The following is a 13772-nucleotide window of genomic DNA, read 5'->3' as shown; positions in this document are numbered from 1 at the left end:
TTATGCACTGACAAGAGATGCAGTAACTGATGCGAAAAAAAGTTTTGACCAAGTCATAACACAAGCTCATCTTCTTGCAAACATGATTCATCCTTCCTTTCAAGGAAAATTGCTTAGTGCAGAAGAAGTGAATAATGCAATGGACTATGCCAATGAAAAGTTTCCCCTCACTTGTCCCAGTCATCATGAAATTTCAAGCCAAATCATCTCCTTTCCATTCATATAAGTTTAGTGATTGTGTGACCAAGTGCATTTCAGGTGTTGAATGGTGGAGGTCACTTTCAAGTTTGTTAGTTAGTGATGTAATTTCAGCAGTACAACAACTACTGTCTGCAGTGGCTTCTTCATCAGGGGTTGAAAGAAATTTTTAAAGCTATGCTATTGTACATTTAAAACTAAGGAACCGGCTGGGGACAGAAAAGGCAGCAAAACTGGAGTTTTTGTTTAAAATCATGAATACACACTAAATGGATGTATTTGATGATATTAATGACCAGGATGCCTAAAAGAACCCAACTTATTGTCATAAGAATTAAAAACATTATTTTTTAAAGATTTTGAATTTCAATTTCAAAGAATTTTTATGAACTACGTTTCAAAGAACTGTATCATTATCTTTCAAAGAAGGCTTCTTTTCAAGTGTAAATTCAATGTACTTTTGTTTCAAATACAGGCTATAATAATTTTATTTTTAAAATTCATTACTTCAGGAAATAAGGACAGTTCATATAAGTAAACCTCTTTAATTTCATTTTTCCAATAGCATGTGGAATTTTAAACTTTTTTGTTATATATTGTATTGTAAATGGAAGTGCTTTAGTATTCTACTCCTCAGAAACAAGTACATTTGATTTAATGGACTGTGGAAATTTTTTTGTAATGTAAAAGGAAGTTTTTAGTGTTCTATTCCTCAGAAATATATAAAGTAGGTGTAATTATGTTTGTTTTCACATTTTTTTCTTTAAATTCCGTGTTGGTTGGGGAAGAAGTAAATATTGATTGAAACTAATGCTTTTTTTTTTAAATCATTTGATTTAAATCTTGATTTCAATCACTGATTAAAATCATCATGATTTAAATCGGCCAACCATGAGTGAATTTGATAATGCTTCTGACTGATGGCGGAACGTATCTTCCAAGAAATTAGACTCTCGCAAAGAAACCCTTACTACCCTAGATGATAAAGGAACTCTAGACAGAAGTGCCTCTACCGATTTGTTCAGAGGCACTCTGTTACTGGTCGAAGGGTTACCCGCCACATTGTACAACCCCCTCCGAATAGGAAGCAAGGTTGAATTCCGCTTACCTGAACCAATGAGCGCAGCCAACCTGGTGTCCCCTCCCTCAAAGGCTGCTTGACATGACTGAACCAAACTAACTCATTAGATGTTTGAGGAACCGCAGGTTTTGTAGAATACAATGTTTCAAACATTGCCTGATTAGGCTGTACTGGATCCTCAGGAGCTTTCGACAGCAGATATAATAATATACTTCACACATTGTTTGATAAATTACTAATCGAAATATTACTTTCACTCTGGTGTCATTTTTATTCAGATTATTTGTACTTTGTGGCATGTTGACATTTAAAAGTGTCAAAGTAACAAGCTGAAAACTGCCTAAAATATCAGTCAGTACATCGTGAATAACTGACAGACTGGGTTTTGAACATTGCGTTTGTTTGATTAAGTGATTAAAGACTCAACAAAGCTTATATCAAATACTACATATAATTTCGGGACATCTTACTACAATTACTTCACTTTTATATTACTTACCTAGAGCATGTTATTGAGGAAAATTAACTTGATACTAAAAAAGGATACATTCCTTTGAAGATTATCCCCAGAGATCATCCATAACAAAACAGGTTATCTGTGTCAAAGAAATAAGATCTCCATTAGTACATAGAAGTTTTCTACAGACAATACAGTACCTGCCAGTGAAACTGTACACTAAGCACTTGTAGACTCAATGCAAATGTTAGACTAATGCAGTGCAAAACATGTGTGAAAAATATGACATTTTTGAAAGTAAAACGTATTTTTCCCTAACCATGTAAACCTGGAGTCCTTTACTTAGGATAGATTGCAGCTCAACTGAAACTACCAGCTAATACATTCCTTTATTTACTGAGGTGCCCTGCGGTGGGGAAGCGCGGCCTCCCCACCAGCTCACTGAGTCATCACTTTGATTACATCCAGAACTTTGATGATGACCCCTGAATCAAGGGGGTGAGTGTTTGGTCGGTACCATAGAAGTAAAGGACTCCAGGTTTGTATGGTTAGGGAAAAATACATTTTACTTTGAAAAATGTCATTTGTTCCTACACCATATACAAACTTTCCGTCTTTAATTAGGAGACTCAGCCTAAGGTAGGGATGGAAGTCCTGTCTCGCTGGCTGAGAATGAAACCCGGAATGCCAGGACCTGGGCTTATAGCTCAGAGTTGTGGATACTTTACCCCACGAACCATGGTAAATATGACCTGATGGCTGACGGCCTGGGTATCAAAGGCGTGAGCGTAGAACCCTCTCTGGCAACCAAAACCAGGCTATATAATCATAACAGGTTTGTTGGGTTGCAGCACACTCCCCCTCGGAAAGGAGTGTGAAGACTGACTTGTGTGTGTCTATAGAAAAACCACTAGTCGGACATGGAATGCTTACCAGTATCGAAATAGGTGCCAGAGAACGGGTTTCGATGCTGTGGCCCCAAGTAAAGGGAAAATGTGAAAAGAGAATAGGCCAGTCATACTCTCACATTCATCCCCAGCCTGATACAGAACCTCAATCCTCGATTCGATACTTCCGACCTCTGAGGGCACGGAGGCAGCTAAACCACTTGCTGAGCAGCTACCACAGGACCAAGGTCAGTTGTGTCGGGGTAACTGTGGGTACAGTCTCTAGGGTAGAACCTGGTGAAGGTGGAAGGGCAAGACCATGTGCCAGCTTCCATCACCTGGGTAACAGAGAAGTTCTTCTTGAAGGCAAGCGATGTGCTCATTCCACGCACATCATGAGCCTGCACTCGACTGGTACCAGCAAGTGGAGAACAGGGAGGGGAGAGGGTACGGCAAATCACCTCCTTGAATCCAATGTGAAATGGTATTTCTCGTAATCCTCTTCTTTGATGGGCCCGTACTTACAAAGAGATATTGTAAGGAGGGTCAAGTCGAGTAGAGCTGGTCCATTGGAGATAGTCCCTCAGTGTTCTCAGAGGACAGAGGAGTAGCTCATTTGGGTCTTCGGTTACTGTGCCCAGGCTCACAACCTGGAACGAAGAAAACCGAGAATCAACCTGGGCCGGATTCTGGGTTTTTGCAACAAACTCAGGGACAAAACTGAGACAGGCATTGGTCCGGCACTCAATATGAGCGACAGTATAGGCTAGGCCATGAAGCTCGCTGACTCGCTTGGAGGAAGCAAGGGAAAGATAAACTGCTGTTTTCAGGGTGAGATCCCTATCAGATGCCAGGGATAACGGTTCATACGGACCTCTCTTCAAAGACCTGAGGACAGCAACGATGTCCCAGGGAGGAGGCTTTGCCAATACCAGAGTGCAACCCTGTTCAAAGCTTCGTAAGAGCATAGAGAGTTCCTCTGAAGAAGAGAGATCAATTCCATTCGGCTGAGGACTTGGCTCAAGGCTGAGTGATAGCCTTTTACCACCAAGACCGAAAGGAGCTTCTCTCTCTGGAGGTGAGTAAGAAATCGGCAATCAAGGAGATAGAGGCTCTGAGAGGAGAACGGCCTCTCCGACAACACCAACCACAGAAGATGGCCCACTTGGTCTGATAGACAGATGTTGAGGACTTCCTGAGGTATCCTGACATTGCTGTCGCAGCCTCTCGCGAAAAGCCTTTCACTGTGAGGAGCTGCTGTATAACCTCCATGCGTGAAGATGTAAAATGCTCACCATGTTGTGGAAGATCCTCACATACGGTTGGCATAGGAGGTCAGGGAGTGGTGGAAGCACTCTCGGAGTTTCTACCAGCAGAAGTAGAAGGTCCGGGTACCATTCTATGTGAGACCATTTCGGCGCTACTAGCGTCATGGCCAAGGAAGGTGTGGATCGCACTTGATTCAACATCTGCCTGATCAGGCAAAATGGTGGAAAAGCATAGACGCTGAGGCTCTCCCAGGGGTGCTGGAATACGTCCTCGAACGCCGCCGCCAGATCTGGAACTAGAGAGCAGTAAACTGGTAATTTCCAATTTAGAGTGGTAGCAAACAGGTCTATCGTTGTGGAACCCCACAGTTCACATATGCCACTATGGTGGTATTGTCGCTCATCAGCGCCACCGAGTGACCTGTCAGAAGAGAGCTGAAGTGCTGGAGTGCCAGGAAGGCAGCTTGAAGTTCCAGCACGTTGATATGATCTTGATGTTAGTGGTCGGACCATAGGCCCGAAGCCAAATGTTGCAGTAGGTGCGCGCCCCTTCCTTCCTTGGAAGCATCTGGAAACAGGAGCAGATTGGGTGGACAAGAATGGAGAGGGGAGCCCCTCAACAGGTTCGCTTCGTCCAGCCACCACTTGAGATCGGAGCACATGTTCTCCCACTGAGACTAGTTCGTGAGGAGAATGGTGACTTTACGACCAACGATTCTTCAGACCCCACTGAAAGGATCGAAGGTGCATCCGACTGTTTGGAACAAGGCGTTCCAGCAAGGCCAGATGTCCCAGCAACTGTTGCCACTGATGTGCTGGCAGCTGGGACTGTCGAAGGAAGGGCAGAGTGACACTTCGGAAGCGTTCCAGTTTTTCTGGTGTCGGAAAGGCTTTCCCTGCAATGATGTCGAGGATCATACCAAGATACATCAGTCATTGAGAGGGCTCTAGAGAGGATTTCTTGCAGTTCACCATGATCCCCAGATCGTGACAAAATGCCAGAACCCTGTCTCGGTGGAGACAAAGCAGTTCCATCGAGGGCGCCAGTATCAGCCAGTCGTCTAGGTAACACAATAGACAAATGCCCTGGCGATGAGTCCATGTCGACACTAGGGTGAACACCCGAGTGAAGACTTGCGGAGCTGTGGAGAGACAAAAACATAGGACCTTGATGGAACACTCTGTCCGCTACAACAAGACGAAGATCCCTTCTGGACAACGGATGGATGGGTATCTGGAAGTATGCCTCTTTTAGGTTGATTGTCACTATGTAATCCAGAGGACGAATGGCCTGTCTGACCATGCTGGGGGTCTACATCCTGAACGGGGTTTGCTGAACGAACTCGTCCAGGGCTGAGAGGTCGATGACCAGTCTCCAGCCTCCAAACATCTTCTTTACAAGAAAGAGTCGACTGAAGAAGCCTAGAGACTTGTCGAGGACCTCCTCACGAGCATCCTTCTCCAGCATGTCCTGAACTTGCGCCTGAAGGGCGAGATCCTTGGTCGATCCCTGACAATAGGATGATGATGTCTTCGGGGGTCGAATCAGAGGAGGGGGAGAGTTGATGAATGGGACGCGATACCCGTGTCGAGGACGGTCAGCGTCCAATCCTCTGCCTTGTGATACTGCCACCTCGTCCATCTGGCTTGCAGGCATCCCACCACAGGTGGCAGAGTGGGGGGAGTACCCTCCTCACTGGTCGCTGACCTCTCGGCCGGCGAGTGGTGGAGGCAGTGGAAAAGGGATCAGCCCTGGCAGGAAGGTGAGAAACCCTCCTAGATGGAGAGCCAGGGTGACATCGAGCAGAAACAGCAGGAGGTTGGGGCCGATGGAAGAATGCTGAGCGGTGCAGCAAAGAATCCTGGCTTGCTCTCCTGAAGTTTCCGATCACCTCGTTTACATCTGAAGACCTCAGGTTGGTCACATACTGAGGGTCCACAGCTCGATCAAGCCTTGATGAGACAGCGTCCCTGTGCTTCAGTACCAGGTTGGCACAGAGGTGGCAAGCTGGTGGACTAACAACTCCATAGCCTTACCTCCTGACAAAACAAGGTCATGGAGCTGACGGGCCATGTCTGCTTGCTTGTCAGGCTGCTGCGGTCTCGTGAGGTGGCAAGAAAGCCCACTGTGCCGCCCCAAAAGTCCAACCATGAAACTGCTTGCGACACGCCATCATGGTTTGTTCAAGCTGCAACATCTGGGAAGAGAGCGTCAAGGTTTGGTGTTGCAGTGTCTGGAGTGAAACTCCAGGTGCCAATGATGTTATTGTCGGGTTTATAGGCAAGGGTGAAGGCTCAGCCTCTTGGGCCACATAGTACTTCCTCTGTTTCTGGAAAGCAGAGGGGAGTAGCTTAGAGGACCAAGATGCCCGCAACGAGGCCTTTCGGAGAAGTACTTGGTGCTTCTCCTAGGCCGCTTACCTTCTAGATGAGACCAATGATTTTGTGGAAAGTGATTTCAGCTGCTGCATCTTCCAGAACAGCTGGAGCAGCTGGTTCCGGAAGGTAGCCCACTGAATCGTCAGTTGCCTCGGGAAAAACATCCTCCCTCTGCATTGACGCACCCGCGCGTGAATGAGAGCGGTCTAGTCTTGAAGAAGAAGGCCGAGTCTCTAGTTGTTCATGAAGGGCGGCAGAAGGTGTGGGAGCCAAGGCCCCCAGAGCCACAGGAGCCCTTAGAGGCTTGGAATCGTGAGAACGATTCTTCGCTGCCTTCCACAGGTCCTTTTGCCCTTGTCAGATAGCCCCTTGTGAGAAGGGGGAAGGTGGAGTTGGAGGATGCCTATCTGCTTCTGGCAAAGCTGGAGGAGAGAGAGGAGATGGAGCAATTTCCACAAGCACTGTTGGAGCCCTGTCAGGAGGATCTCGGCTGGGTTTGAACTCGATGGGCGAGAGATGATATTTCTCAACAAGGGAACAAGCCCTTGGAGATCGAGAACTTGAGAGGTTAGAGGTCTGGACTCGTAAGGAGGAGTCACGGGATGCCTTTGCTTCCAGAGCACCTCTCGCCTAACGTTGAGCACTCGTGGCAGCTTAGGGATAGTAAATCCCCTTAACTTCCCAAAAGGAATCGGAAGGGGGGCTGGAAGGTCATATGAAGGCGAAGGAGCCTGCTTGCATCCTTGTTCTAGAGGGAGAGTCGGGGAATGACGACCTAGGTGAAAGCCTATATGGCTGCCTTTTGGAAGGCTGGGTTGCAGCTTTACGAGGATCACGAGGTGGAGATGGGACTTCTGGAGGAGGAGCAGACGATGGAAGTTCCGAGGACGGGTACTCCGACTCAGACGTCTCTGTTTTCCGTGTGGAAACATTGCAAAAAAACAGAGGAAAAAGGTTTTACAGGTGCATGTGTATCTACGGGAGCAAGAGCACCTGTCAGTGCGGGCGCGCACACAGGTTCTGAAAGCATGTAAGCGCATACAGGTGAATGGCGCGCAAATTGGCACACGGCAGAACGCCTAGAGCCGCATGCGTTAGAAAATGTTCTGGTGACGTGCGTTGGCGTGCTTACTCTGTTCCTGAGGCAGCGGTGAAGCAGTGCATTGGGTAACGCATGCTACGGGTGAGTGCTGTCTAAAGGACACATGCATAATCACGCGTGCTGTCGGAGCATGCTGTCCAGGAGTAACACGGCGAGCAAATGAATGGTGCGCATCAGGAAGTAGTTCTCACTGTATAGCTGCATGCATCGGTGTAGAAGATAGGGGTGCTTTGGCGCATTGTCCCCGAGAGGGAGAGAGTTTCTCTGCGACCTCTTTCCAATGAAGGCTCCTGTGAGCGTGCCAAAGCATCACGTACTGCAGAGGAGCGTTCAATTAGCGAAGCCTCCTGTGCATGTGTCGTAGCATTGCACACTGCGGAGCAGAGTAAATCCAACGAATGCTCCTTTGTGCGTGCCATAGCATCGCGCATTGCGGAGGAGAGTAAATCCAACTAATACTCCTTTGTGGGTGCCATAGCATCGCACAAAGATGAGGAGCTTATGCATGAAGGTCTGGTAGTTCTCGATGGAGAGCGCACACCAGCATGTCTCTGGGAGAAGTCTTTACTACTTCTCTGAGAGTTACTGGTGGCTCTCGAAGAAGGCGTGTCAGGAGTCCGAGGACCTTGTCCAGGGACAAGGTGAAGCTGCAGAGCCCACATCCCCAAGGGCAGGCAGACAGGAGGATGGACCTGGTCAGTGTCGAATAGAGCCTCAACAGGGGAGGGCTCTGGGGGCTGCACCACAGAGGGAAGGGCGTCTTCCTTAACAGCACAGGAGGATGAGGCCAACTCCTCCAAGGAGACTAAGGAGGAAGACGCAGCCCCAGAGGAGAGTGCCGACAAAAGTCTCCTCCGACGGCAGGAAGTCCCAACAAAGGCCACAAAACACAAAGGGGATCGTCAACACACTGAAAACAAGGCTCATCCTTAGAAGGGCAGGTCTTGCTCTTTCAAAGGCTGGCCAGCAGTTAAATTGTCGCTTTTATGCGCTTCCCTGCTGGAGGAATGAGACACCGAAGGTTCCGAAGGACAAGTCCCCAACGAGGAAGCAGAAGGTCTGGGTCGTTTAGTTTTCAAGGAAGAACTCGAAGAATCCCTTTTCTTCTTAATTTGCCATCGGCGATACTGAACCCACTGGGCAGGCGACCAGGTACGACACTCCTCACAAGGGGATTCCGATGTACAGGAATACCCCCTGCAAGAAGGACAAAGGGAGTGAGGGTCTCTTATCAATCATGCTCATGAAAGTCCCACACCCACAGCCCGGGACACCAGGGCAGGAACACATAACCATATTGTCAGACATACTTGCATTCAGCTAGAAAGAGAAAAAGAATGTTATGAATAAATTCAACAAGCCAGCGAGAGCGAAAGAGAGGTCTTTCCTCGCTGCCGGCTGTAATCAAAGTGACGACTTAGTGAGCTGGTGGGGAGGCGGTGCTTCCCCAATGCCAGGCAGGTTACTACCTCGGTATGTAAAAGAATGTATTAGCTGGTAGTTTCAGCTGAGCTGCAATCTATCCTAAGTAAAGGACGGAAAGTTTGTATACGGTGTAAGAACAACTAATATTTCTGGGTACTTCCACATTAATATACACTAAAATTGACATTTTAAAATTTGTTACTTTCACATATACATTCCAAAATAAAAATATATTGCAGATCTAGTCTATGGCTTTATTAGCAATGGTTTACATATACACTACTTAAAAAAGAAAGTACAATAATCCTGCAATGTACAGTGTTCCCCCCGTATTCGCGTTCTCCGGATTCGCGGACTCACACATTCACGGATTTTTCTTTGGAACCTATCTAGAAATTATTCGCGGACGGACTCGCCCATTCGCGGAATTTTCCAACGAAAATAATCACTAATTAGTGTATTTTGATGTTTATTTTCATGACTAAATACATTTTTATGATACAAAAATGATTTGCTAGGTTTCAAATTTTGATCAATACTGTATTAGTAAGTTTAATAAGTTTAAATGATATCACATAATAAAAATAATAATTCTCACTCTCTCTCTCTCTACTACAAAGATGTATGTTTTTTTGTATGATAAATAAATAATTTACTATTTTCAAATATTAATATTAATTTATACAGCAATAATATCAATTCAATAAAGAAAATACCATAGTGAATTAGTAAGAGTTTAGCTTATAAATTTAAAAAATTATGGAAGAATGAAGGAAATCCCAGTCAGATTCTTTCTCTAACTCCAAGTACTAAAACTGTCAGATATACATATCAAGTTAAGTGACCGGAGGGGGAAGGCGCTGTTTTGTTGCTGCCATCAAGTGCTCATGAAATAAGTATCACTGACACAGTGATACTTATTTCACAACAATCGCAAAACACAAAACGATTTCCATCAACAACAAGCCAGGCGTAAACAGCTGTTGGGGTAGAAGATGACGAGAAGCGTGCTCTTGGCTAATTTTTAAATAAGTAGTAAACATCAATATTTTACATATTTATGATGATTTAATTTGAAAATTTATTTCGTTATTGAAAAAGTAACTCGACTCTGACTCAAATTTAAGTAATTATTTTTCTGAATTAGAACGTTCTTTCAAGTTCTGTATTATGACGTCACGACATCTTGACTTTCGTACCTATTGTAAATAATTGCTATACTCAACTGTCATTGCAGAACAGTTTACCAGTTATTCATGCAGATTGTTATCAGCTATACATGTAATTGTTATAATCGTAAATGCAGCATATATCTCTTTAATTATTTACTTTTTGATATATTGAAGATGTTTTACTGCTGGATTATCGCCGTAGTGTGACGCAATCGTTTTCGGTCCATGGGCCTCTTGTCTGTTTTCGCACCATAAGAAATTATGGGGCCGAATTTGCAATGACCAGAAAGCGTTAAAAGAAGGAAGTTAGCATTGAGGGGCATATGTTTTGACTGAGAAAAATACAAATTTATTCAATAGCTAGCTTGTAAAAAATACTTGGTTATAAAACTTGATTGACAACTAAGCAGCATGTCTACTATGGGTTTCAGAGACAGTGCAAGCAGGTTTTTGGCAATACCTATTTCTGTAACGAACACTCTTAACAGAACGAGATTTTGCTATAGTGCATTACACCAGTGCCGTAATTTATAAGGGTATCGTGAATCACTAATCGTAAAGAAATAACGACACTTTTGTCCTTGTACCAAGAGACAAAAACTCCATTATGCAGAAATTGGATACGAACACGCGGGTATAAAGCTCCACCTACCCTCTCCCCAAATCCCCCAACCCCCCCCACCCCCCCCCCCCCCCCCTCCACCGACCGATCCCTTTTCTTCTTCGTTCCTCCGCCTTCTTTCTCTCTCTCTCTCTCTCTCTCTCTCTCTCTCTGTTGCCATTCGGTATGTGTTGACCCTCCAAACTGGGTATAAGACTACACACAAAACGTTGAAATTGGTGAAATTAGGCTATGTATTGGAAGTATATATACATAAATATTAAAGCAATTTATCATTATTGCATTACTATGACAACTAGAATTCATGGAAACAGTTTATAACTGTTAAGCGTCACCCACGTAATAATACGTTTACCGCGATCTACTCGGTAGCGCCTTCAACGGGATATTACGTTCAAGACTTTAACTGTGCTTGTCAAGCCGTCAGCCCCGTAATAATACGTTTACTCGTATAGAAAGTGTAGGAACATCATTTGGTACACTCTCAGCACATGGGAAACTTATTTCCAGCCTGGCAACTCTTTCCTGGTGGTCGCTTATGCTAGAAAACTGCCTGTCCCTGTTGGTTTTTCTTTCAATACGCTTCGGGCGTTTATCGAGACAAATTTGATTTCGCGTCTTTCACAATGAATGTCCCAAAGAGGAGGCATATTTCTTTAGGTGAGATCAATCAAATACTAGATGAGGAGTGTGATATTGATAACTATTTGATGATGAGAGCTCTAGTTCTGAATCCTCCAGTGATGATACAAACTTTTCTTCCCAACAATTTGCTGGGAGTGCAATATGACTTTTTCTTTGCCGAGTGACTGGACTCCGAGAGAGAGAGAGAGAGAGAGAGAGAGAGAGAGAGAGAGAGAGAGAGAGAGAGAGGAGAGAGATTTCCTACAGTTAATACAGTATGAATAACAAGCATAAAAATCAATATTAAACTTTGAAAACTATCATCAGTGCTATGATCGCTGATTACAAAAAAAAAAGCGTGACGGTACGTTAGCAGCGAGCTCATCAGGGGTGGCGGACGCTTAACAAGATAATGGGAACGGCGTATGTGTGAAGCCTCCACTAATGTGGCAACGATGATTTTTGCCATTCTTAGCATGCAAACATTAAAGCATGCAAACATTAAAGGTTACATTTATTTCGGCATACGATTATTTAAGAAATTCAAAATACTAATAAAGACTGAAATCAATGAAAAGTGCTAGCAAAAACAAAAAAAAAAAAAAAAAAAACAAAAAAAAAAAAAAAAAAACGTAGTCGTTCCTCCTATGCACTTTTCCGTATTCGTTCCTCTATGGTTTTCGGCAGTCAGATGTACGAAAACGTTAGAAACATTTGATTTTATCTACGTTAGAAATATCTGTAATTTTTCGGGGTAATTTGGTTGCAAAAAAGGGATAATGATACATGAATTAAATCAAAATTTTTAAATAACAATGTAAATTTAAACTAATAACGAGTAAAGTAAACAGTTTAAGGGGAAATAAAAACTTTGCCAGTTTCGTCGTCTGTCGTCGTCTGCTGTTTGTAATTGTGTGGCAGCGCCGCGCTTAGAAACCAGGAACAGCAACGGGTTTTAAAGTGCAATGTGGAGTGAACTGAGACCAAAATGTGTATAATAACAATCAAATAAGCACTGTGGAGTTTCAGTTGTGATGGCAGTAAGGATAAAAACACCGCCGATTACAAGGTAAGAATGAATTCAGTTCCAACCATAACCCCGGGAATAACAAGTTTCATACTTTCACTAATATAGGCAACAAAATGTTGTTTTATTGTGCTGATTACAACTGCAATCTTGAGTAAGATCAATAAACGTTACATACATACGCTAACATTGTTCAATGAGTGCTGGGAAGGCTGGGAAAGATGGTGTCCGTCACTGATGAGAACCGTCCATGAAAACGTAGCCGCCATATTGGATTTCAAAACTGCCTTGAAAACATATTTTACGAAGAGCTCACATGCTTATTTTAGTTCGTATGGGGCTTTCATATATCACAATATGTTGACGAAACTTCAGTCTTTTAAATGGTATGCTTAGAGTTGCAATTGTATTCATGTTTCACCAATTAAAATATCGAGTGAATAAGACCCGTCTACCGTGGTGAGGGGTTGGCCTGTACTGATGTTTCCCCCTAGTAAGTTTAATAAGTTTTAAAGTGATATCACATAATAAAAATAATAATTCTCACTCTCTCTCTCTCTACTACAAAGATGTATGTTTTTTTTTGTATGATAAATAAATAATTTACTATTTTCAAATATTAATATTAATTTATACAGCAATAATATCAATTCATTAAAGAAAATACCATAGTGAATTAGTAAGAGTTTAGCTTATAAATTTAAAAAATTATGGAAGAATGAAGGAAATCCAGTCAGATTCTTTCTCTAACTCCAAGTACTAAAACTGTCAGATATACGTATCAAGTTCAGTGACCGGAGGGGAAGGCGCTGTTTTGTTGCTGCCATAAGTGCTCATGAATTTCCCCCCCCCCCCCCTCTCTCTCTCTCTCTCTCTCTCTCTCTCTCTCTCTCTCTCTCTCTCTCTCTCATTTACTGAGACTCGAGATTTTTTATAGTACTTTTACTATTTTGTTTTTAATACTTTTAAATTTTAAATAATAATAATAATAATAATAATAATAATAATAATAATAATAACTGTAATTACAAGATTCATATTATGTGATAATATTTTAAAGAAATATAATAGTAATCTATCCATGTCACTTTTAATTAAGGTTAACTCTCTCTCTCTCTCTCTTTTGCCACACAAGATAATGTGTCATAGTGGTAAACTACCCTCCCTCTCTCTTTCGCTGGAAGCGTTATAAGTATTTTTTGAGAGAACAGAGAGAGATAAACCACTCTCTCTCTCTCTCTCTCTCTCTCTCTCTTTTACCGAGATGAAAGAATCTTTATGGTACTAGTATGTAAAATGTTTATTGATAATTTCAGTTATTTAATAATAATAATAATAATTATGAATTTTGTAATAATAATTACAAAATTCATTATGGTAGTATTTTAAAGAGATGAAAATGACCTTTCCATTTCACTTGTAAGGATAACCCCTTTCTTACTGAGATGAGAGAATTTTTTATGGTAGATGCACGTGTTTATTTTATTTTCGAATAATAATAATAATAGATTGAAAAAGAAACCCACAAAT

This window comes from Macrobrachium nipponense, chromosome 27 (assembly GCF_015104395.2).
Source record: "Macrobrachium nipponense isolate FS-2020 chromosome 27, ASM1510439v2, whole genome shotgun sequence".
Taxonomy (NCBI): domain Eukaryota; kingdom Metazoa; phylum Arthropoda; class Malacostraca; order Decapoda; family Palaemonidae; genus Macrobrachium; species Macrobrachium nipponense.
Note: the sequence above shows the minus strand (reverse complement) of the source record.